The sequence below is a fragment of the Musca autumnalis genome, unplaced genomic scaffold, assembly GCF_047663935.1.
Source record: "Musca autumnalis isolate F117 unplaced genomic scaffold, ASM4766393v1 scaffold_5, whole genome shotgun sequence".
Lineage (NCBI taxonomy): Eukaryota > Metazoa > Arthropoda > Insecta > Diptera > Muscidae > Musca > Musca autumnalis.
This window is the reverse complement of record NW_027412088.1, coordinates 44,799,721-44,824,294: the sequence shown is the minus strand read 5'-3', so window position 1 is coordinate 44,824,294 and position 24,574 is coordinate 44,799,721. Positions and strand designations below refer to the sequence as shown.

Here is a 24,574-nt window from a genome sequence, read left to right as displayed (position 1 = left end):
TAGCCCCCAAAGAACGGTACCTCCCGATTTCCGGTATTTTGAAGGTTGTGGCCTCAATATTCCTCCGAAATTACTGAAATTTGGTATTTAGTCCTCATTTGAGGTATACAACTTTCAATATGAAATTTGTCGGTAAAGGTCCACGCCTTTTTACAGCCCCCATAGAACGGTACCTCCCGATTTTCGGTATTTTGAAGGTTGTGGCCACAACAACCCACCGAAATGGCTGAGATTTGGAAATAAACCCCTTTTCGACTGAACTTCATCGGTATAGGTCCACTATATCGGTCCACGTCTCGATATAGCCCCCATAGAACGATACCTCTTGATTTTCGTAATTGTAAAGGATTTGACGTCAATATCCCACCGAAATGACTGAAATTTGTTATTTAGTCTTTCATGTGTTATAAAATATTCCAGAAAAGATTTACGGTTTTTTACGGTTTAACCATATTGTCTTACTGAAATATCGGAAATTTTGTATTTATTCTTCTTTGAGTCTAAAAACTTTACGTTAGAAATTTTTCGGATGTATGCAAATATTTGCTCTCATAGGTGCATCGATTTATTCTTTGATATTTTCCTCCCAATTTAAATGCAACTATGCATTACGTGTTCCTAAACAACTTCAAAGTATCGCCATAATACACGTATCCTTTCGAATCCTCGTTCACCGACACTACAACACAACACTAACTCAAAAAAGCTCTATTTGCGCGCGCTCGCTTACTCATTCTCTTCTTGCTACCCGGGTCAGGAAAACCAGCAAAAAAATAATAACAACATCAACACAAACACAAATTGTATACAACGACGAAAGCTTTTTCACATCCACAAAAGAAGAAATCAGTTGCGTGCCTACTCTCCATACGAACGGTATACTAAGCGCGAAACGACGTAAATAGCCATAGCGGAATGTGGATAAAACGCGGACGGTCCAGTGAATATAAGTAGTTAGTGCAAAATTGAAGAAACCACTATATTTAAAGATATAAGTAAAAAATAGAAAAATAAAAGAAAATATGTGAAAATTTGCATTTCTTGAAAAAAATCTGTGTGTGTGTATGTGAAAAGTTGGTCACTAATAGAAAAAGTTGTAACTCAATTGGGAATTATGCCAAACAATGACATCCCCAAAAGTTTTAAAATCATTCAATGGAATCTTTAAATTGCCCAAATTCGCAGAAGCAGCAGCAGCAGCTATACAACAATACAATGTATGTAAATGGAATAAAGAAAAGGATAAATTTTATAGGCAAGAAAATAGAGGAAAAATAAAATAAGAAATAAAAATAATACAAAAGAACAAAAACAACAGCATAACCACTTTACATGGCAAAAGGAGCAAATCACGCATTGTTGTTGTGTAGATATAAACATACAAAACACACACACACATGCAGATATTCAAACAACTATACTGGCTCTGTCGCAACAGAGTAGGCTTTGGTATATATGTGTGAATGTTTTGATATTTTTGTTGTTACATGGGGAGCTTATACACATACATTTGTATATGCTACCCATCCATCCGTCACATATCACCCATTTGGAGCAACAAACATTTCCCTAACCCAACTAACCAACACACATGAGTCACTCACAGGACGAAACAACGTGTAATCAGATGAAGATGTGAGAGTATTTGCTGCTCTAAATGAGAGCAGAATAATAATAGCATGCTTTTAGGTTTGCCAAACAATGTTGCCGCCGTATTTATAAATTTTCTGAAAAAAATAAGTTTAGTACAAACTAGCATTTTATAAAGAAAGTCCAATAGTTTGAAGTCCGATTACACTATGCAACAGCCTATCTGGGGTTTGTCGAAATTCCACGTGGAGATGATAGTAATCAGTTAATACATCAAAAAACAAATGGTTCTCAGGCCAAACTTTATTCTTAGGGCCCTTTGGTAACACAACCTTAACCAAAGGCATTTTCAAATTTGTTGGATGTAGTCACACTTAATCTCTCTTCGGAAGCCAAGTATCTTGGGACCATCCTGGACCATCAATTAACATGGAAATGGAATGTCGAGGAACGTGCTAAGAGAGGTCTAATAGCTCTTTACTCCAGCAAGAACTCCTTCTGTAAGAGCTAAGGACTGAGACCAAAGGTCATCCACCGGATTTAAAGGGGGCTTCTTTAAGAAATTTACAATGAAACAGATATAATTTCCATTTCATCTATATTTTCATCCATTAACAATCCTAAATGAAAATTTTCAGCTGATATAATTTAAAGGTAAAAAGCATCAAAATTCCTGTATGTATTGCAGATATGTACATAAAAATATGCAATATGTCTGGGAATTGCTAAAAATATTAAAAAAGCTCATCAAATCAGGCTTGCAACATTGTTGTCCTTAAAGTCCTTCATGAAATGTTGTTCAAAGTATAGTTATCATGTTTTATTTCATGCAATTTTGGTTTACGTGAAAAATCTTCGTTTTAGACCATAAAATCGTGACGAGGAGCCAATCGGGTCCAAAATTTGGCGTTCGTAATATTTTGTCCAAACTTAGCTTAAGTTCGAAGATGGGCCATAGCGGTCCATTCCTTCCGGTATCTCCCCCATAAATTTCAAAAATGTTCGCTAAAATAGTTTAGACCTAACCTTGGGTTCTGATGTTTCATTTTTCATATTTTTTAACCCTTATACGGTCAATAAAGGGATATTTTTGATTCTTCTCCTATAAAATGTGATCGTATCAGATCAAAATATTCTACAAATTTGTTGGCCATCAATTTTTACTATATGTCCTAGAATACACCAAAACTCTATATCTTACCTAAACTCCAGAAATATGCAAATTTATAAACACATTTTAGGGTTAAGGGCGTACTTCATGTGGGTTTTGGCAATATTGTCGTACGAAACATCATTTACAAGAATGGCGTCAAAGACAAACATTTTCTCTGCTAAATTTCACTATAAGTCACCAAAGAAATGAAATATCTGTTTGCATTACATACCAAGGAAACATCGGTAGCAATTTTGCAAAAAAAAAAAAAAACAAGAAACTAAAATAGGCGTGCAAGCCTCTACAATTTCTACAGTTAAGATCATTTGGAATCCTTGCACTTTAGGTGTATGGTGTCTTTGGCAACTTTACTGAATGCGAGGAATATTTTTCTTAAAAAAATTAACTCTCGTGCGAGTCATAGAAGGGGTCTTTTTGGTTCCCTTTTCCACAAATCTTTAAAATTTTCTATAAAATGTGATCGTATCAGATCAAAATATTCTATAAATTTGTTCGCCATAAAATTTTACTATCGGCCCTTGAATACATCGAAACTTCAAATTATACCCAAACGCCACAAAGTGATCCTAAACTATATTCTGAAAATCTGTACATATCTTCAGGACAAAATATCACAAAAAAGTGCAAATATGTACAGGATATTTCGATGGAAATTGGTAAAAAGCTCTTCCCTTTTAATGAAATGATAAGGTACAAAGCCCAATTCGCCGAGTCCGAAAGGCGTGCCTTAGACACCAGTTTGTAGAGAAGTTTTAGATGGCTGAAATACTCAGGAAATGTCGCCAACATTACTGTCACCGCTGAAAATGTTTGATGTTGCCTGGCCGGGGAGTCGAACCCACGACCTTCAGCGTGCAAGGCGGGCGTGCTTACCATTGCACCACGGTGAATATAAGTTCGAGAACTGGTCCTAAATTCGAGAACTGGTCCTAAATTCGAGAACTGGTCCTAAACTACATCTTTCGGAAATTTTGTGTGGGAGGTACCCGAAGTTTTGGAAGGTTTGAATGTAAATTTTAAGAAGTTTTTGTGAAAGGTTTCATTTACATTGTTCCACATTATTCCACTGACCGATCCTATTAACACAGTCTACACTAATAATTGGAACTTTACCAAGGCAACTATGGAGAATAAAATGATATCGTTATAATAGAGACCATGCAAAATCTACGACTCTAGTAGACAGTACGCTTCCAAAAATTAACTTGTTTAAGGAATTAGGCAAGCCTAGTTAGGCACTATACTTGATTATAAAAAGTATCCTTGCCAAAGCAGGAGGGATATAAAGGATGTTTTTTTAAGCCCGATAGAACTTGAAATTGTAAAAAATAACACAAAAAATTAAATTGTAATCAAATTTTTTTTATTCGAAAGATCAATACGTGACATTAACATTTGAAAATGATTTCGGGCATATGGGCACCGCGGCTGTTCTTGACGAAGTGCATTCTGGACGTCCAATTTTTGGCCACTTTTTCGAGCACTGCTGGCCGTATGTCACGAATAACACGAACAATGCTGGCCTCCAAGGCATCAATTGTTGCTGGTTTATCAGCATAAACCAGTGACTTCACGTAGCCCCACAGGAAATAATCGAGAGGTGTCAAATCGCACGACCTTGGAGGCCAATTGACAGGTCCACTTCTCGAAATCAACTTATCGCCAAATTTTGATTGCAATAAGTCGATGGTTGCGTTCGCCGTATGGCACGTAGCGCCATCCTGTTGAAACCACATCTCTCTCCTCCGGATCAATGTCATCCATATTTTCAAACAAAAATCATTGATCATGGTGCGGTAACGATCTCCATTGACCGTAACGCGAGCTCCGACCTCATTTTTGAAGAAATAAGGTCCGATGATGCCACCAGCGTGAAAACCGCACCATACGGTGCATTTTTCTGGATGTAATGGAGTCTGTAGGGTCTCTTGTGGATTGGTCTCACTCCATATGCGGCAATTTTGCTTATTAACAAACCCGTTAAGCCAAAAATGCGCCTCATCCCTGAACGCCATACAAATGACGAAGTCGTCTATAAGTTGCGCGAATCGACGACTGATTTTCAAAGTAAATTTGGATAATTTTGTAGCGTTGTTCAAGTGTAAGTCTATTCATGATGATTTGTCAGAGTATACTGAAACAAATAAAAAAAAAGTTTTATCAAAATTTAATTTTTTGTGTTACTTTTTACAATTTAAAGTATCTAGCTTAAAAAAACACACTTTACTTATATTGAATGCTACTGAAAGCACTTCATTTTCAATGGAGAGTGAATATGCATCTATATTCTAATACAGCAATTCCCTATACCCATGTTATAAAGGGAGGTTCTATTCAAATGAGCCAAATTTGTTACTTGAATTTTTATACCCTCAGCCTTTAGGCTAAAGAGGGTATTTACACTTTGATACGACCAAAAATGTGCCTCATCGAAATAATGGTTTTAGACCCCAAGTATGTTTGTACGATATCCGTTTCAGACAATTTTGAATAGATCTAGCAATGTCCGTCCGTCTGTCTGTCTGTCTGTCTGTCAGGCTGGCTGGTGCGCACGATAACTCTCGAACGGATCAGTCGATTCGGTTCAAATTTTGGGTATCGAAATATTTTGTCCAGATTTGATTTAAGTTCGAAGATGGGCCATATAGGTCCACTCCTTCAGGTACCTCCCCCACAAATGTTCAAAAACTGTTGCAAAACTTGTGCGCACGATAACTCTTGAAGGGAGTAATCGATTTGTTCCATTCTTTGTATATCGTAAACATTCTACAAGAGGAAGATTAGGTTCCAATATGGTCTCAATCGGCCCAATTCTTCGAGTACCTCCCACACAAAATTTCGGAAAAGTTCAGTTTAGGGCCATCTCTCGAATCACTGTGATTTTTGTTTAAGCAACTTGTATTCACTGCCCTCCATACGAGGTAAAAATTTCATTAGGGGCAAGTCCATTCTTCCTGAGAAAATAGCCTGAAAGTTGCAAAGAAAACCCCTATGAGGTGGTTGGAGTGCAAGATAACTCTAGAAAGGATCTGCCGACTCGGTCCAAAATTTTGCCATAGTAATATTTTGTCCAAACATAGTCTAAGTTTGAAGATAAGCCATATCGGTCCACTCCTTCAGGTACCTCCCCCACAAAAGTTCAAAAATTTTCGGAAAATTTGTTCATACGGTAACTCTTAAAGGGAGTGGCCGAATTGGTCCATAGTTTACACATCCTAATATATCTACTAGATATAGATCAGGTTCAAATATGGACTATATTTGTCCAATCCATCGGGTACCTCCCACACAAATTTTCGGATAAGTTCACTCTAAGAACTGCTATCGAATCACTTTGGTTTTTGTTGAAGCAACTTGCATTCGCTGCCTCAATTACGATGGTAAACGTTTTTTCAGGGCAAGTCCATACATCTTGAGTAAACATCCCGAAGTGTGTAAAAACCCCATATGGCACCATATGTAGTGGTTGAAGATCCACTTCCATAATGGTCAATGTAGATCCATTCCTTTTAGTATCTCCTCCACAAAACTTTTGAACCCTAGTCCTAATGAACATTTTTGTGGTTCAAATTAGCAACATTTATAAAAACCCCTAAATGCATACGTTTTTTGGGAAAAAATTGCTTCAATATATACGGGCTGAGGGTATATCTCTGTCGGCACAGCCGACTGATACTATTTTACTTGTTTTACTTTATTTTGCTTTCGTTGTATAATTCTTGTATAAATCGGACTTGATTACAAATGAATGACTATATTTACTCCAAACACAGGAAACAAAATAAAACAAAACTTTAACACTTCATATCTTGTAGAAATTGGAAATAAATGAAGATTGAACAAAATTTGGTAGGGGGTTATATTCAAGTGAGCGGCAGTGTATGTTGAAGGTAAATGAATGAAAGACCATAAATATTAAATAATATTATCCCGGAATTATTCGCTTCCTTTAGAAAAATATCTCAAAATTTCGATATGTCTTGTGTATACGTTATTTTCCAAATTACTCATAACGATAAGAGCGTTTTTTTCTCATTACTTTGTAAAGAGGCTCATTAAATTTTCTAGTTTGGATTCTCTCAAAATAAATTTATGAACATGTTTTGGTCGAAAAAGCTCAAACGGCAACACTGAATGCTCTTAGGTCTACCAAATACATAAACACAAAAGTGAGGAATTCAAATGAAATGAAATAATATGGGTGTTGTTGGTATGAATCAAACATAAACACACCCACACAAAAACTAGCCAGGAATGTGCGGTGCTCCTTGTGACTGTTGAATGAATGATTGTTATTGTTGTTTTCCTTGCTTTTTCTCTCATTTTTTGCTTTTGTTGTGACACAGATGTGTTGTTGGTATAATTGTTGTATTTTGTCTTTAATATTGACACTACCGCCGCTAATGTTTTTGTTGCTTTTATTGTCAACATCTTCTTCGTATTCTATTTTCTGTTCTTTATCACAATGCAGATACTATGTATTTGTGTTAGCGGAGTGTTAATAGACTTTGTCTTCTATTGTCATTCGTAGACTTGTGGTTTATTTATTTGTCTTTTTTTGGCGGAATTTAAATTAAAAAATTACATAAAATACCTACAAGAAATTAATACAAATGACGTATAGAGCTACATACATATTTATGTGAGCATGAGCATCTTAAATTAAATGTAAATTTGAGATTAATTAATGTCAATTATCCCAGATTATGAAGTCTGGGAGGGACGTATGACGATGGATACCACCTAACATCTGCACACCTATCTTCTAGAAAGGGTAATTTTAACGAGACGTTTGTCTAGAAAGGGTGAATTTGTGGATCCTTTCTTCTAGAAAGGGTGCTTGCAAGGACCCTTAGTTACAGAAAGGGTGCTGATAAGGACCTTCTTATTTAAAGGGTGCTGGTAAGGACCTTCTTATTTAAAGGGTGCCGTTAATGACAATTTCATTTAGAAAGGGTTCTGTTAGGACCCGGTTTTATAGGGTGAAGGTAAGGGTGCTGTTAATGACAATTTCATTTAGAAAGGGTGCTGTTAGGACACGGCTTTATAGGAAGGGTGATGGTAAGGCCCCGGTTTTATAGAACGAGTTCTGGTAAGGACCATTAGTTGCAGAAAGCTTGCTGGTAAGGATCCTTTCGTATAGAACGAGTTTTGGTAAGGACCCTTTCTTATAGAAAGGGTGCTGATAAGGACTTTTTCTTATAGAAAGGGTGTTGGTAAGGACCCTTTCTATAGAGAGGGTGCTGGTAAGGACCCTTTCTTATAGAAAGGGTGCTGGTAAGGACGCTTTCTTAAAGAAAGGCTGCTGGTCAGAACCCCTTTCTATAGAGAGGGTGCTGGTAAAGACCCTTTCTTATAGAAAGGGTGCTGGTAAGGACCCTTTCTTATATAAAGGGCACTGGTAAGGACCCTTTCTTATAGAAAGGGTGCTGGTAAGGACCCTTTCTTATTGAAAGGGTGCTGGTAAGGACCCTTTCTTATTGAAAGGGTGCTGGTAAGGACCCTTTCTTACAGAAAGGGTGCTGGTAAGGACCCTTTCTTACAGAAAGGGTGCTGGTAAGGACCCTTTCTTACAGAAAGGGTGCTGGTAAGGACCCTTTCTTATAGAAAGGGTGCTGGTAAGGACCCTTTCTTATTGAAAGGGTGCTGGTAAGGACCCTTTCTTATAGAAAGGGTGCTGGCAATGAGCTTTTTTATAAGAAAGGGTGCTGGCAATGAGCTTTTTTATAAGAAAGGGTGCTGGTAAGAGCCCTTTCTTATAGAAAGGGTGCTGGTAAGGACCCTTTCTTATAGAAAGGGTGCTGGTAAGGGCCCTTTCTTGTAGAAAGGGTGCTGGTATGGACCCTTTCTTGTAGAAAGGGTGCTGGTAAGGACCCTTTCTTATATAAAGGGTGCTAGTAAGGACCCTTTCTTATAGAAAGGTTGCTGGTAAGGACCCTTTCTTATAAAAAAATGGTTGCTGGTAAGGACCCTTTCTTATAGAAAGGGTGCTGGTAAGGACCCTTTCTTGTAGAAAGGGTGCTGGTAAGGACCCTTTCTTGTAGAAAGGGTGCTGGTAAGGACCCTTTCTTGTAGAAAGGGTGCTGGTAAGGACCCTTTCTTATAGAAAGGGTGCTGGTAAGGACCCTTTCTTATAGAAAGGGTGCTGGTAAGGACCCTTTCTTATAGAAAGGGTTCTGGTAAGGACCCTTTCTTATAGAAAGGGTGCTGGTAAGGACCCTTTCTTGTAGAAAGGGTGCTGGTAAGGACCCTTTCTTATATAAAGGGTGATGGTAAGGACCCTTTCTTATAGAAAGGGTGCTGGTAAGGACCCTTTTTTATAGAAAGGGTGCTGGTAAGGACCCTTTCTTATAGAAAGGGTGCTGGTAAGGACCCTTTCTTATAGAAAGGGTGCTGGTAAGGACCCTTTCTTATAGAAAGGGTGCTGGTAAGGACCCTTTCTTATAGAAAGGGTGCTGGTAAGGACCCTTTCTTTTAAAAAAATGGTTGCTGGTAAGGACCCTTTCTTATAGAAAGGGTGCTGGTAAGGACCCTTTCTTGTAGAAAGGGTGCTGGTAAGGACCCTTTCTTATAGAAAGGGTGCTGGTAAGGACCCTTTCTTATAGAAAGGGTGCTGGTAAGGACCCTTTCTTATAGAAAGAGTGCTGGTAAGGACCCTTTTTTATAGAAAGGGTGCTGGTAAGGACCCTTTCTTGTAGAAAGGGTGCTGGTAAGGACCCTTTCTTATATAAAGGGTGATGGTAAGGACCCTTTATTATAGAAAGGGTGCTGGTAAGGACCCTTTCTTATAGAAAGGGTGATGGTAAGGACCCTTTATTATAGAAAGGGTGCTGGTAAGGACCCTTTCTTATAGAAAGGGTGCTGGTAAGGACCCTTTCTTATAGAAAGGGTGCTGGTAAGGACCATTTCTTATAGAAAGGGTGCTGGTAAGGACCCTTTCTTATAGAAAGGGTGCTGGTAAGGACCCTTTCTTATAGAAAGAGTGCTGGTAAGGACCCTTTTTTATAGAAAGGGTGCTGGTAAAGACCCTTTCTTATAAAAAGGGTGCTGGTAAGGACCCTTTCTTATAGAAAGGGTGCTGGTAAGGACCCTTTCTTATAGAAAGGGTGCTGGTAAGGACCCTTTATTTTAAAAAGGGTGCTGGTAAGGATCCTTTATTATAGAAAGGGTCCTTGTAAGGACCCTTTATTATAGAAAGGGTGGTTTTAAGGACCCTTTTTTATAGAAAGGGTGCTGGTAAGGACCCATTCTTATAGAGAGGGTGCTGGTAAAGACCCCTTTCTTATAGAAATGGTGTTGGTAAGGACCCTTTCTTATAGAAAGGGTGCTGGTAAGGACCCTTTTTTATAGAAGGGTGCTGGTAAGGACCCTTTCTTTTAAAAAAATGGTTGCTGGTAAGGACCCTTTCTTATAGAAAGGGTGCTGGTAAGGACCCTTTCTTGTAGAAAGGGTGCTGGTAAGGACCCTTTCTTATAGAAAGGGTGCTGGTAAGGACCCTTTCTTATAGAAAGGGTGCTGGTAAGGACCCTTTCTTATAGAAAGGGTGTTGGTAAGGACCCTTTCTTATAGAAAGGGTGCTGGTAAGGACCCTTTCTTATAGAAAGGGTGCTGGTAAGGACCCTTTCTTATAGAAAGGGTGCTGGTAAGGACCCTTTCTTATAGAAAGGGTGCTGGTAAGGACCCTTTCTTGTAGAAAGGGTGCTGGTAAGGACCCTTTCTTATATAAAGGGTGCTGGTAAGGACCCTTTCTTATAGAAAGGGTGCTGGTAAGGACCCTTTCTTATAGAAAGGGTGCTGGTAAGGACCCTTTCTTATAGAAAGGGTGCTGGTAAGGACCCTTTCTTATAGAAAGGGTGCTGGTAAGGACCCTTTCTTATAGAAAGGGTGCTGGTAAGGACCCTTTCTTATAGAAAGGGTGCTGGTAAGGACCCTTTCTTATAGAAAGGGTGCTGGTAAGGACCCTTTCTTATAGAAAGGGTGCTGGTAAGGACCCTTTCTTATAGAAAGGGTGCTGGTAAGGACCCTTTCTTATAGAAAGGGTGCTGGTAAGGACCCTTTCTTATAGAAAGAGTGCTGGTAAGGACCCTTTCTTATAAAAAGGGTGCTGGTAAGGACCCTTTCTTATAGAAAGGGTGCTGGTAAGGACCCTTTCTTATAGAAAGGGTGCTGGTAAGGACCCTTTCATATAGAAAGGGTGCTGGTAAGGACCCTTTCTTATAGAAAGGGTGCTGGTAAGGACCCTTTCTTATAGAAAGGGTGCTGGTAAGGACCCTTTCTTATAGAAAGGGTGCTGGTAAGGACCCTTTCTTATAGAAAGGGTGCTTGTAAGGACCCTTTCTTATAGAAAGGGTGCTGGTAAGGACCCTTTCTTATAGAAAGGGTGCTGGTAAGGACCCTTTCTTATAGAATGGGTGCTGGTAAGAACTCTTTCTTATAGAATGGGTGCTGGTAAGAACTCTTTCTTATAGAAAGGGTGCTGGTAAGGACCCTTTCTTATAGAAAGGGTGCTGGTAAGGACCCTTTCTTATAGAAAGGGTGCTGGTAAGGACCCTTTCTTATAGAAAGGGTGCTGGTAAGGACCCTTTCTTATAGAAAGGGTGCTGGTAAGGACCCTTTCTTATAGAAAGGTTGCCGGTAAGGATGCTGGTAAGGACCCTTTCTTATAGAAAGGGTGCTGGTAAGGACCCTTTCTTATAGAAAGGGTGCTAGTAAGGACCCTTTCTTATAGAAAGGGTGCTGTTAAGGACCCTTTCTTATAGAAAGGGTGCTGTTAAGGACCCTTTCTTATAGAAAGGGTGCTGTTATGGACTCTTTCTTATAGAAAGGGTGCTGTTAAGGACCCTTTTTATAGAAAGGGTGCTGTTAAGGACCCTTTCTTATAGAAAGGGTGCTGTTAAGGACCCTTTCTTATAGAAAGGGTGCTGTTAAGGACCCTTTCTTATAGAAAGGGTGCTGTTAAGGACCCTTTCTTATAGAAAGGGTGCTGTTAAGGACCCTTCCCTATAGAAATGATCCTTACAAGCACCCTTTATATATGAAAGGCTCTGGTAAAGACCCTTTAAATAAGGAAGCCTTTCTTATAGAAAAGAAGATTGTAAGAACCCTTTTTTAAATTGTTCTTTTAAGGAACCTTTAAGTAAGGAGCCTTTTTTTATAGAAAGTTTGCTTGTAAGAAACTTTTTTTAGAAATGGTGTTAATAAGGATTTTTTTCTTCCAGGAATCCGTTAAGATAGACAGACGGAGGACAGGAGCGACTCAAAATTGTTTGAAAATTATATACCATATTTGTATGTTGGTTCTGAGGTCATTATTTTAAAAAAGAACATTTTATCCCTTTTTCGACCATGTAGCGGGATTATACAACATGCACCACTCTACTGAAACATAAATCTTGAAATTGTACAGTCCTGCACCGGAAATACTTGTTTTCTAGTGTTGCTAACATAGTTTGTTCCACTACATGGTTTTGGTTCTTGTGCCAGCTACAGCATACAAACGTTTGCCAAAAATATAAAATGTAGAACATTCTCAGCGACATGTCGATTTTTAATATATCGTAAATTTCATTCAAAGCCTTATTTTTGAGATTTATTAGATAGACTTAATGACATACAAACATAACATAAAACAATAAAATACCAACAAATTGTAATTGAGGCAAAACAAAGCAAACAATAAAAACAAAATGTTCTGAACACAGAAAACAATATTTTCATTTGAATCCCAACAAACGCCTTGAAATGTAAATTTTTATTTCATCTTTTCAAAACCGAAAAAATTAACGGATATGCATATTCTTATTATTGTTGTTTTTGTAGCATTTGAAAAGTTTTTTCATCCAAAAAGCGAAACGTGCCGAATTCCATTAAAAAGTCTCTTTGTCACACACACATGATTTGCATTTGTGACGGTCTTTATGTCTCTTGACATTTAGCTTCCGGTCGTTCGGGTAACTGACTGTAAAAACGTACTCACTGGCTCAACATAATTTCATTTCCTTTTTGTTTTCTTCTATGCTTTTTGTCTCATTTGACAAAAGTCTATTACAGGACTTCGCCAAAGTGATTGCGACAAAATTCTAAGGACATTGGATAATATGAAATTTAATAGACTATTTTCTTTTAGAATTTGTTTAAGTATGACAGAAATTTAAATTTGTAATTTGCATTTAAGATTCCTGAAGACCATTTAAGATGAACATGACAAAAGCGACTAGGAGTAATCTTTGTTCTACTAAAGGGTACTATCTGATTCTATGTTAAAGCAATTGTCCTTCGCCATTTGATATACAAATGACTATACCATAAATGAAGTAATTTTTATTCCAATCAATAATGCATTGTTAAATTATCACATTTGATTGTTGCTGTACGTATTCCTTATTTTATAGGGTATTTTTTCTATCTTTTTTAAGGAAGCGAAAACAATGGGAAAATTGTGCCACTGACCTTGACAATGTTTCTTTTTGTAACCAGCAACAGCAGACAAGTTTAGTACACATTTTCCCGGGGGGTTAAACATGGGCAGGAAGTGTTGTGAGTGTTCGAAACACTTTCCTTTTATTTAACACGACCACCCCCACAAACACACAGAGTCATGGTCGATGGTATTATATCATTAGTTATACATATTTAATAAAGGTTAGAGTTCTTGTAAATTATTAACAACTTTAAATAGAGTTTTTGGACGAAAATAAAAAAAGTGTTAAAACGAATGTGTTATGTGGTTAAAGTGAAGGCGATTCAGATATTAAATTATTAAATAAAAATATTACATTGAGTAAAACGAGTATTTCTTTGTGGGCATCCGAAGAAAATGTTGAGCCTACTATCAACAACAATAAATTATGACCAACACGTTTGCATTAATTTAGACGAATAAATGTGTCTGTCTAAACAAATTAACAGATTAATTCTAATAAAACTTAATTCAATGAATTTCCTTATGTCCAGCACTAAATGATAAAACACCTTGTCAGGTTGTTTTAATAATGTTGAAGTGATAATTCCTAAACTTTGCTGAAGATTACAATGTTATGAAATATTAAGCAGACATAAAGAAACAAGGCAAAAATATGTTTAGGGCGGGCCAAACTTTTTATGTTTCCGTAAGGTACATTTAAATATTTGAAAATATAACAGATAAGATGTGCCTTAAATAACGAATTCATTCCCACAAAATCTTAATATTGCAAATCATGGTTCAAAGAAGTGGATATTATAAAGAATTTTTAGAATAAGTGAACGTGGATTTTTGAAAGAATTTTTAGACTACATAAACGCGGATTTTTTAAAGAATTTTTAGACTACATAAACCTGGATTTTTTAAAGAATTTTTAGACTACATAAACGTGGATTTTTTAAAGAATTTTTAGACTACATAAACGTGGATTTTTTTAAAGAATTTTTAGACTACATAAACGTGGATTTTTTTAAAGAATTTTTAGACTACAGAAACGTGGATTTTTAAAGAATTTTTAGACTACAGAAACGTGGATTTTTAAAGAATGTTTAGACTACATAAACGTGGATTTTTTAAAGAATTTTTACACTACGTAAACGGAAATTTTTTTAAAGAAATTTTAGGCTACATAAACGTGGATTTTTTAAAGAAATTTTAGGCTACATAAACGTGGATTTTTTAAAGAAATTTTAGGCTACATAAACGTGGATTTTTTTTAAGAATTTTTAGACTACATAAACGTGGATTTTTTTTTAAGAATTTTTAGACAACATAAACGTGGATTTTTTAAAGAATTTTTAGACTACATAAACGTGGATTTTTTTAAAGAATTTTTAGACAACATAAACGGGGATTTTTTAAAGAATTTTTAGACTACATAAACGGAGATTTTTTAAAGAATTTTTAGACAACATAAACGTGGATTTCTTAAAGAATTTGTAGACTACATAAACGTGGATTTCTTAAAGAATTTTTAGACTACATAAACGTGGATTTTTTAAAGAATTTTTAGACTACATAAACGTGGATTTTTTAAAGAATTTTTAGACTAAATAAACGTGGATTTTTTAAACAATTTTTAGACTACATAAACGTGGATTTTTTTTAAGAATTTTTAGACTACATAAACGTGGATTTTTTTTAAGAATTTTTAGACAACATAAACGTGGATTTTTTAAAGAATTTTTAGACTACATAAACGTGGATTTTTTAAAGAATTTTTAGACAACATAAACGGGGATTTTTTAAAGAATTTTTAGACTACATAAACGGAGATTTTTTAAAGAATTTTTAGACAACATAAACGTGGATTTCTTAAAGAATTTGTAGACTACATAAACGTGGATTTCTTAAAGAATTTTTAGACTACATAAACGTGGATTTTTTAAAGAATTTTTAGACAACATAAACGTGGATTTCTTAAAGAATTTTTAGACTACATAAACGTGGATTTCTTAAAGAATTTTTAGACTACATAAAAGTGGATTTTTTAAAGAATTTTTAGACTACATAAACGTGGATTTTTTAAAGAATTTTTAGACTACATAAACGTGGATTTTTTAAACAATTTTTAGACTACATAAACGTGGATTTTTTAAAGAATTTTTAGACTACATAAATGTGGATTTTTTTTTTTTAAGAATTTTTAGACAACATAAACGTTGATTTTTTTAGAATTTTAAGACAACATAAACGAGGATTTTTTTTAAGAATTTTTAGACTACATAAACGTGAATTTTTTTTTAAGAATTTTTAGACAACATAAACGTGGATTTTTTTAAAGAATTTTTAGACTACATAAACGTGGATTTTTTTAAAGAATTTTTAGACAACATAAACGGGGATTTTTTAAAGAATTTTTAGACTACATAAACGGAGATTTTTTAAAGAATTTTTAGACAACATAAACGGGGATTTTTTAAAGAATTTTTAGACTACATAAACGGAGATTTTTTAAAGAATTTTTAGACAACATAAACGTGGATTTCTTAAAGAATTTGTAGACTACATAAACGTGGATTTCTTAAAGAATTTTTAGACTACATAAACGTGGATTTTTTAAAGAATTTTTACACTACATAAACGTGGATTTTTTAAAGAATTTTTAGACTACATAAACGTGGATTTTTTAAACAATTTTTAGACTACATAAACGTGGATTTTTTACAGAATTTTTAGACTACATTAACGTGGATTTTTTAAAGAATTTTTAGACTACATAAACGTGGATTTTTAAGGAATTTTTAGACTACATAAACGTGGATTTTTTACAGAATTTTTAGACTACATAAACGTGGATTTTTTAACAGAATTTTTAGACTACATAAACGTGGATTTTTTACAGAATTTTTAGACTTCATAACGTGGATTTTTTAAAGAATTTTTAGACAACATAAACGGGGATTTTTTTAAGAACTTTTAGACAACATAAACGTGGATTTTTTAAAGAATTTTCACACTACATAAACGGGGATTTTTTAAAGAATTTTTAGACTATATAAACGTGGATTTTTTAAAGAATTTTTAGACTACATAAACGTGGATTTTTTAAAGAATTTTTAGACTACATAAACGTGGATTTTTTAAAGAATTTTTAGACTACATAAACGTGGATTTTTTAAAGAATTTTTTGACTACATAAACGTGGATTTTTTTAAAGAATTTTAAGACGTGGATTTCTTAAAGAATTTTTAGACAACATAAACGGGGATTTTTTTTAAGAATTTTTAGACAACATAGACGTGGATTTTTTAAAGAATTTTTACACTACATAAACGGGGATTTTTTAAAGAATTTTTAGACTACATAAACGTGGATTTTTTTAAAGAATTTTAAGACGTGGATTTCTTAAAGAATTTTTAGACTACATAAACGTGGATTTTTTTAAAGAATTTTAAGACGTGGATTTCTTAAAGAATTTTTAGACAACATAAACGGGGATTTTTTTTAAGAATTTTTAGACAACATAAACGTGGATTTTTTAAAGAATTTTTACACTACATAAACGGGGATTTTTTAAAGAATTTTTAGACTATATAAACGTGGATATTTTAAAGAATTTTTAGACTACATAAACGTGGATTTTTTAAAGAATTTTTAGACTACATAAACGTGGATTTTTTACAGAATTTTTAGACTACACTAACGTGGATTTTTTAAAGAATTTTTAGACTACATAAACGTGGATTTTTAAGGAATTTTTAGACTACATAAACGTGGATTTTTTACAGAATTTTTAGACTACATAAACGTGGATTTTTTACAGAATTTTTAGACTACATAAACGTGGATTTTTTACAGAATTTTTAGACTACATAAACGTGGATTTTTTACAGAATTTTTAGACTTCATAACGTGGATTTTTTAAAGAATTTTTAGACAACATAAACGGGGATTTTTTTTTAAGAACTTTTAGACAACATAAACGTGGATTTTTTAAAGAATTTTTACACTACATAAACGGGGATTTTTTAAAGAATTTTTAGACTATATAAACGTGGATTTTTTAAAGAATTTTTAGACTACATAAACGTGGATTTTTTAAAGAATTTTTAGACTACATAAACGTGGATTTTTTAAAGAATTTTTAGACTACATAAACGTGGATTTTTTTAAAGAATTTTAAGACGTGGATTTCTTAAAGAATTTTTAGACAACATAAACGGGGATTTTTTTTTAAGAATTTTTAGACAACATAAACGTGGATTTTTTAAAGAATTTTTACACTACATAAACGGGGATTTTTTAAAGAATTTTTAGACTATATAAACGTGGATTTTTTAAAGAATTTTTAGACTACATAAACGTGGATTTTTTAAAGAATTTTTAGACTACATAAACGTGGATTTTTTAAAGAATTTTTAGACTACATAAACGTGGATTTTTTTAAAGAATTTTTAGACTACATAAACGTGGATTTTTTAAAGAATTTTTAGACTACATAAACGTGGATTTTTTAAAGAATTTTTAGACTACATAAACGTGGATTTTTTTAAAGAATTTTTAGACTACATAAACGTGGACTTTTTAAAGAATTTTTAGACTACATAAACGTGGATTTTTTAAAGAATTTTTAGACTACATAAACGTGGATTTTTTAAAGAATTTTTAGACTACATAAACGTGGATTTTTTTTAAGAATTTTTAGACTACATAAACGTGGATTTTTTTTAAGAATTTTTAGACTACATAAACGTGGATTTTTTAAAAGAATTTTTAGACTACATGAACGTGGATTTTTTTAAAGAATTTTTAGACAACATAAACGTGGATTTTTTTAAAGAATTTTTAGACTACATAAACGTGGATTTTTTAAAGAATTTTTAGACTACATAAACGTGGATTTTTTAAAGAATTTTTAGACTACATAAACGTGAATTTTTTAAAGAATTTTTAGACTACATAAACGTGGATTTTTTAAAGAATTTTTAGACTACATAAACGTGGATTTTTTAAAGAATTTTTAGACTACATAAACGTGGATTTTTTAAAGAATTTTTAGACTACATAAACGTGGATTTTTTAAAGAATTTTTAGACTACATAAACGTGGATTTTTTAAAGAATTTTTAGACTACATAAACGTGGATTTTTTAAAGAATTTTTAGACTACATAAACGTGGATTTTTTAAAGAATTTTTAGACTACATAAACGTGGATTTTTTAAAGAATTTTTTGACTACATAAACGTGGATTTTTTAAAGAATTTTTTGACTACATAAACGTGGATTTTTTAAAGAATTTTTAGACTACATAAACGTGGATTTTTTAAAGAATTTTTAGACTACATAAACGTGGATTTTTTAAAGAATTTTTAGACTACATAAACGTGGATTTTTTAAAGAATTTTTAGACTACATAAACGTGGATTTTTTAAAGAATTTTTAGACTACATAAACGTGGATTTTTTAAAGAATTTTTAGACTACATAAACGTGGATTTTTTAAAGAATTTTTACACTACATAAACGTGGATTTTTTAAAGAATTTTTACACTACATAAACGTGGATTTTTTAAAGAATTTTTACACTACATAAACGGGGATTTTTTAAAGAATTTTTAGACTATATAAACGTGGATTTTTTAAAGAATTTTTAGACTACATAAACGTGGATTTTTTAAAGAATTTTTAGACTACATAAACGTGGATTTTTTAAAGAATTTTTAGACTACATAAACGTGGATTTTTTTAAAGAATTTTTAGACTACATAAACGTGGATTTTTTAAAGAATTTTTAGACTACATAAACGTGGATTTTTTAAAGAATTTTTAGACTACATAAACGTGGATTTTTTTAAAGAATTTTTAGACTACATAAACGTGGATTTTTTAAAGAATTTTTAGACTACATAAACGTGGATTTTTTAAAGAATTTTTAGACTACATAAACGTGGATTTTTTAAAGAATTTTTAGACTACATAAACGTGGATTTTTTTTAAGAATTTTTAGACTACATAAACGTGGATTTTTTTTTAAGAATTTTTAGACTACATAAACGTGGATTTTTTAAAAGAATTTTTAGACTACATGAACGTGGATTTTTTTAAAGAATTTTTAGACAACATAAACGTGGATTTTTTTAAAGAATTTTTAGACTACATAAACGTGGATTTTTTAAAGAATTTTTAGACTACATAAACGTGGATATTTTAAAGAATTTTTAGACTACATAAACGTGGATTTTTTAAAGAATTTTTAGACAACATAAACGTGGATTTTTTAAAGAATTTTTAGACTACATAAACGTGGATTTTTTAAAGAATTTTTAGACTACATAAACGTGGATTTTTTAAAGAATTTTTAGACTACATAAACGTGGATTTTTTAAAGAATTTTTAGACTACATAAACGTGGATTTTTTAAAGAATTTTTAGACTACATAAACGTGGATTTTTTAAAGAATTTTTAGACTACATAAACGTGGATTTTTTAAAGAATTTTTAGACTACATAAACGTGGATTTTTTAAAGAATTTTTAGACTACATAAACGTGGATTTTTTAAAGAATTTTTAGACTACATAAACGTGGATTTTTTAAAGAATTTTTAGACTACATAAACGTGGATTTTTTAAAGAATTTTTAGACTACATAAACGTGGATTTTTTAAAGAATTTTTTGACTACATAAACGTGGATTTTTTAAAGAATTTTTAGACTACATAAACGTGGATTTTTTAAAGAATTTTTAGACTACATAAACGTGGATTTTTTAATGAATTTTTAGACTACATAAACGTGGATTTTTTAAAGAATTTTTAGACTACATAAACGTGGATTTTTTAAAGAATTTTTAGAATACATAAACGTGGATTTTTTAAAGAATTTTTAGACTACATAAACGTGGATTTTTTAAAGAATTTTTAGACTACATAAACGTGGATTTTTTTTAAGAATTTTTAGACTACATAAACGTGGATTTTTTAAAGAATTTTTAGACTACATAAACGTGGATTTTTTAAAGAATTTTTAGACTACATAAACGTGGATTTTTTAAAGAATTTTTAGACTACATAAACGTGGATTTTTTAAAGAATTTTTACACTACATAAACGTGGATTTTTTAAAGAATTTTTACACTACATAAACGTGGATTTTTTAAAGAATTTTTACACTACATAAACGTGGATTTTTTAAAGAATTTTTACACTACATAAACGTGGATTTTTTAAAGAATTTTTACACTACATAAACGTGGATTTTTTAAAGAATTTTTACACTACATAAACGTGGATTTTTTAAAGAATTTTTACACTACATAAACGTGGATTTTTTAAAGAATTTTTACACTACATAAACGTGGATTTTTTAAAGAATTTTTACACTACATAAACGTGGATTTTTTAAAGAATTTTTACACTACATAAACGTGGATTTTTTAAAGAATTTTTACACTACATAAACGTGGATTTTTTAAAGAATTTTTACACTACATAAACGTGGATTTTTTAAAGAATTTTTACACTACATAAACGTGGATTTTTTAAAGAATTTTTACACTACATAAACGTGGATTTTTTAAAGAATTTTTACACTACATAAACGTGGATTTTTTAAAGAATTTTTACACTACATAAACGTGGATTTTTTAAAGAATTTTTACACTACATAAACGTGGATTTTTTAAAGAATTTTTACACTACATAAACGTGGATTTTTTAAAGAATTTTTACACTACATAAACGTGGATTTTTTAAAGAATTTTTACACTACATAAACGTGGATTTTTTAAAGAATTTTTACACTACATAAACGTGGATTTTTTAAAGAATTTTTACACTACATAAACGTGGATTTTTTAAAGAATTTTTACACTACATAAACGTGGATTTTTTAAAGAATTTTTACACTACATAAACGTGGATTTTTTAAAGAATTTTTACACTACATAAACGTGGATTTTTTAAAGAATTTTTACACTACATAAACGTGGAGTTTTTAAAGAATTTTTACACTATATAAACGTGGATTTTTTAAAGAATTTTTACACTACATAAACGTGGATTTTTTAAAGAATTTTTACACTACATAAACGTGGATTTTTTAAAGAATTTTTACACTACATAAACGTGGATTTTTTAAAGAATTTTTACACTACATAAACGTGGATTTTTTAAAGAATTTTTACACTACATAAACGTGGATTTTTTAAAGAATTTTTACACTACATAAACGTGGATTTTTTAAAGAATTTTTACACTACATAAACGTGGATTTTTTAAAGAATTTTTACACTACATAAACGTGGATTTTTTAAAGAATTTTTACACTACATAAACGTGGATTTTTTAAAGAATTTTTACACTACATAAACGTGGATTTTTTAAAGAATTTTTACACTACATAAACGTGGATTTTTTAAAGAATTTTTACACTACATAAACGTGGATTTTTTAAAGAATTTTTACACTACATAAACGTGGATTTTTTAAAGAATTTTTACACTACATAAACGTGGATTTTTTAAAGAATTTTTACACTACATAAACGTAGATTTTTTAAAGAATTTTTACACTACATAAACGTGGATTTTTTAAAGAATTTTTACACTACATAAACGTGGATTTTTTAAAGAATTTTTACACTACATAAACGTGGATTTTTTAAAGAATTTTTACACTACATAAACGTGGATTTTTTAAAGAATTTTTACACTACATAAACGTGGATTTTTTAAAGAATTTTTACACTACATAAACGTGGATTTTTTAAAGAATTTTTACACTACATAAACGTGGATTTTTTAAAGAATTTTTACACTACATAAACGTGGATTTTTTAAAGAATTTTTACACTACATAAACGTGGATTTTTTAAAGAATTTTTACACTACATAAACGTGGATTTTTTAAAGAATTTTTACACTACATAAACGTGGATTTTTTAAAGAATTTTTACACTACATAAACGTGGATTTTTTAAAGAATTTTTACACTACATAAACGTGGATTTTTTAAAGAATTTTTACACTACATAAACGTGGATTTTTTAAAGAATTTTTACACTACATAAACGTGGATTTTTTAAAGAATTTTTACACTACATAAACGTGGATTTTTTAAAGAATTTTTACACTACATAAACGTGGATTTTTTAAAGAATTTTTACACTACATAAACGTGGATTTTTTAAAGAATTTTTACACTACATAAACGTGGATTTTTTAAAGAATTTTTACACTACATAAACGTGGATTTTTTAAAGAATTTTTACACTACATAAACGTGGATTTTTTAAAGAATTTTTACACTACATAAACGTGGATTTTTTAAAGAATTTTTACACTACATAAACGTGGATTTTTTAAAGAATTTTTACACTACATAAACGTGGATTTTTTAAAGAATTTTTACACTACATAAACGTGGATTTTTTAAAGAATTTTTACACTACATAAACGTGGATTTTTTAAAGAATTTTTACACTACATAAACGTGGATTTTTTAAAGAATTTTTACACTACATAAACGTGGATTTTTTAAAGAATTTTTACACTACATAAACGTGGATTTTTTAAAGAATTTTTACACTACATAAACGTGGATTTTTTAAAGAATTTTTACACTACATAAACGTGGATTTTTTAAAGAATTTTTACACTACATAAACGTGGATTTTTTAAAGAATTTTTACACTACATAAACGTGGTTTTTATACCCTACACCACTATGTGGGGAGGGTATTATAAGTTGGTTTTGGGCAAAAAGTTTGTAACGCATCGAAACAATGGTCGTAGACCCATACTTATATATACCAAAATGTACGCCTCGACGAGCTGAGTCGATCTGGCTATGTGTGTCCGTCCGTCAGTCCGTTCGTCCGTCCGTCTGTCCGTCTGTCCATCTAAACCTTGTAATCACGCTACAGGTCGCAATTTTGATCGGATCGTCACGAAATTTTGGATGTTGATGGTGGTCCCGGAGGGGAAGAAGCCTATTGATTTTGGTGATGGTCGGATAATATTTAGGGGTCGGAAAGGGCAAAAAACTTAGGTGGATAAAAAGACAACGTTTTTTTTCCAAAGCGAATATCTCAGCTTCTACATTGGGTATACCAAAAGCAAAACCTGACAATGAAAGTAGAAAATATCACCATTCTACTGATGTAAAGTAGGTGCTCGTAGGTGATCAAACAACGAAGATATAACAATAGTAGCAAATAAAACCCCAATTTTCATTTTTGCGATTTTAATTATATTGACGAATATCACAGCTTTGGTTGGAAACTTTCCAAAAGCAAAGTCTGACTATGAAAGTAGAAGATCCCGTCTTTACAATGACGTAAACTAGGTCGGCGTAGGTAACCAAATAACGGAGATATCGCAATAGTCGGTAGTACATCCCATTTATCCATTTTTTGGAAATCACGCTACAGGCCCAATTTTGGTCGAATCGTCACGAAATTTTGAGGGTTAATGGGGGTCCCAAAGAGAAAAAAAGCCTATTGATTTTGATGATATTCGGATAATGTTCAAGGGTCGGAATGGGCAAACACTTTTTTGGAGAAAGGTCAACGTTTTATTTCAAAGCCAATATCTCTGTTTCTTTAAGAGGTATATCAAAAGCAAAACCTGGCAAGGAAAGTAGAAAATATCACCTTTACAACGATGTAAAGTAGGTTGTCGTAGGTGGTAAAATAGGAGAGATATGGCAATAGCCGATAATGCATCTTATTTTCCGATTTTTTTGTAATCACGCCACTTTTGATCACATCGTCACGAAGTTTTGGGGGTTAATGAGGGTCCGACAGAGGAAGAAGCCTACTGATTTTAATGATGGTCGGATAATATTAAGGGGTCGGAATGGACAAAAACTTATTTGGAGAATGGTCAACGTTTTATTTCAAAGCCAATATCTCTGTTTATTTAAGAGGTGTATCAAAAGCAAAACCTAACAAGGAAAGTAGAAAATATCACATTTACAACGATGTAAAGTAGGTTGTCGTTGCTGCTCAAACAACAGAGATATCGCAATAGTCGTTAATGCATCCCATTTTCCGATTTATTGTAACCACGCTACAGGTCGCAATTTTGATCGGATCGTAACGAAGTTTTTGGAATTTTATGCGGGCCTATTGATTTTGGTGATGGTCGGATAATAATCAGGAGTCGGAATAAGCAAAAAGCTTTTGTGGAGAAAAGTCAACGTTTGTTTTCTTATGAGAATATTTCCGCTTCTAGTAGGAGTATTCCAAAAGGAGAGCCCGCCAATGGAAGAAGAAAATATGTCCTTTACATTGACGCAAAGTATGTTGGAGTAAGTGGGCAAACAACCGAGATATCGCAAAATATATTATAAAATATAATATATCCAATTTTTCCATTTTTTGTAATCACGCTACAGTTTGGAAT

The 24,574-nt window shown here is 32.5% G+C and overlaps 1 protein-coding gene across 2 annotated transcripts in view; it reads left to right on the top strand.

Annotated features, from left to right (window-relative positions):
• Positions 1 to 848: 848 nt before the first annotated feature.
• Positions 849 to 24,574, top strand: part of Mctp (multiple C2 domain and transmembrane region protein) — a 194,765-nt gene continuing 171,039 nt past the window's right edge. Inside the window, exon 1 of one of the 2 annotated variants that reach the window (XM_073957467.1) lies at positions 849 to 1,217. The gene's annotated coding sequence lies outside the window, so the exon portion shown is untranslated. Of the gene's footprint in view, positions 1,222 to 24,574 lie in introns of both variants that reach the window. The other variant, XM_073957468.1, reaches the window with a different exon arrangement.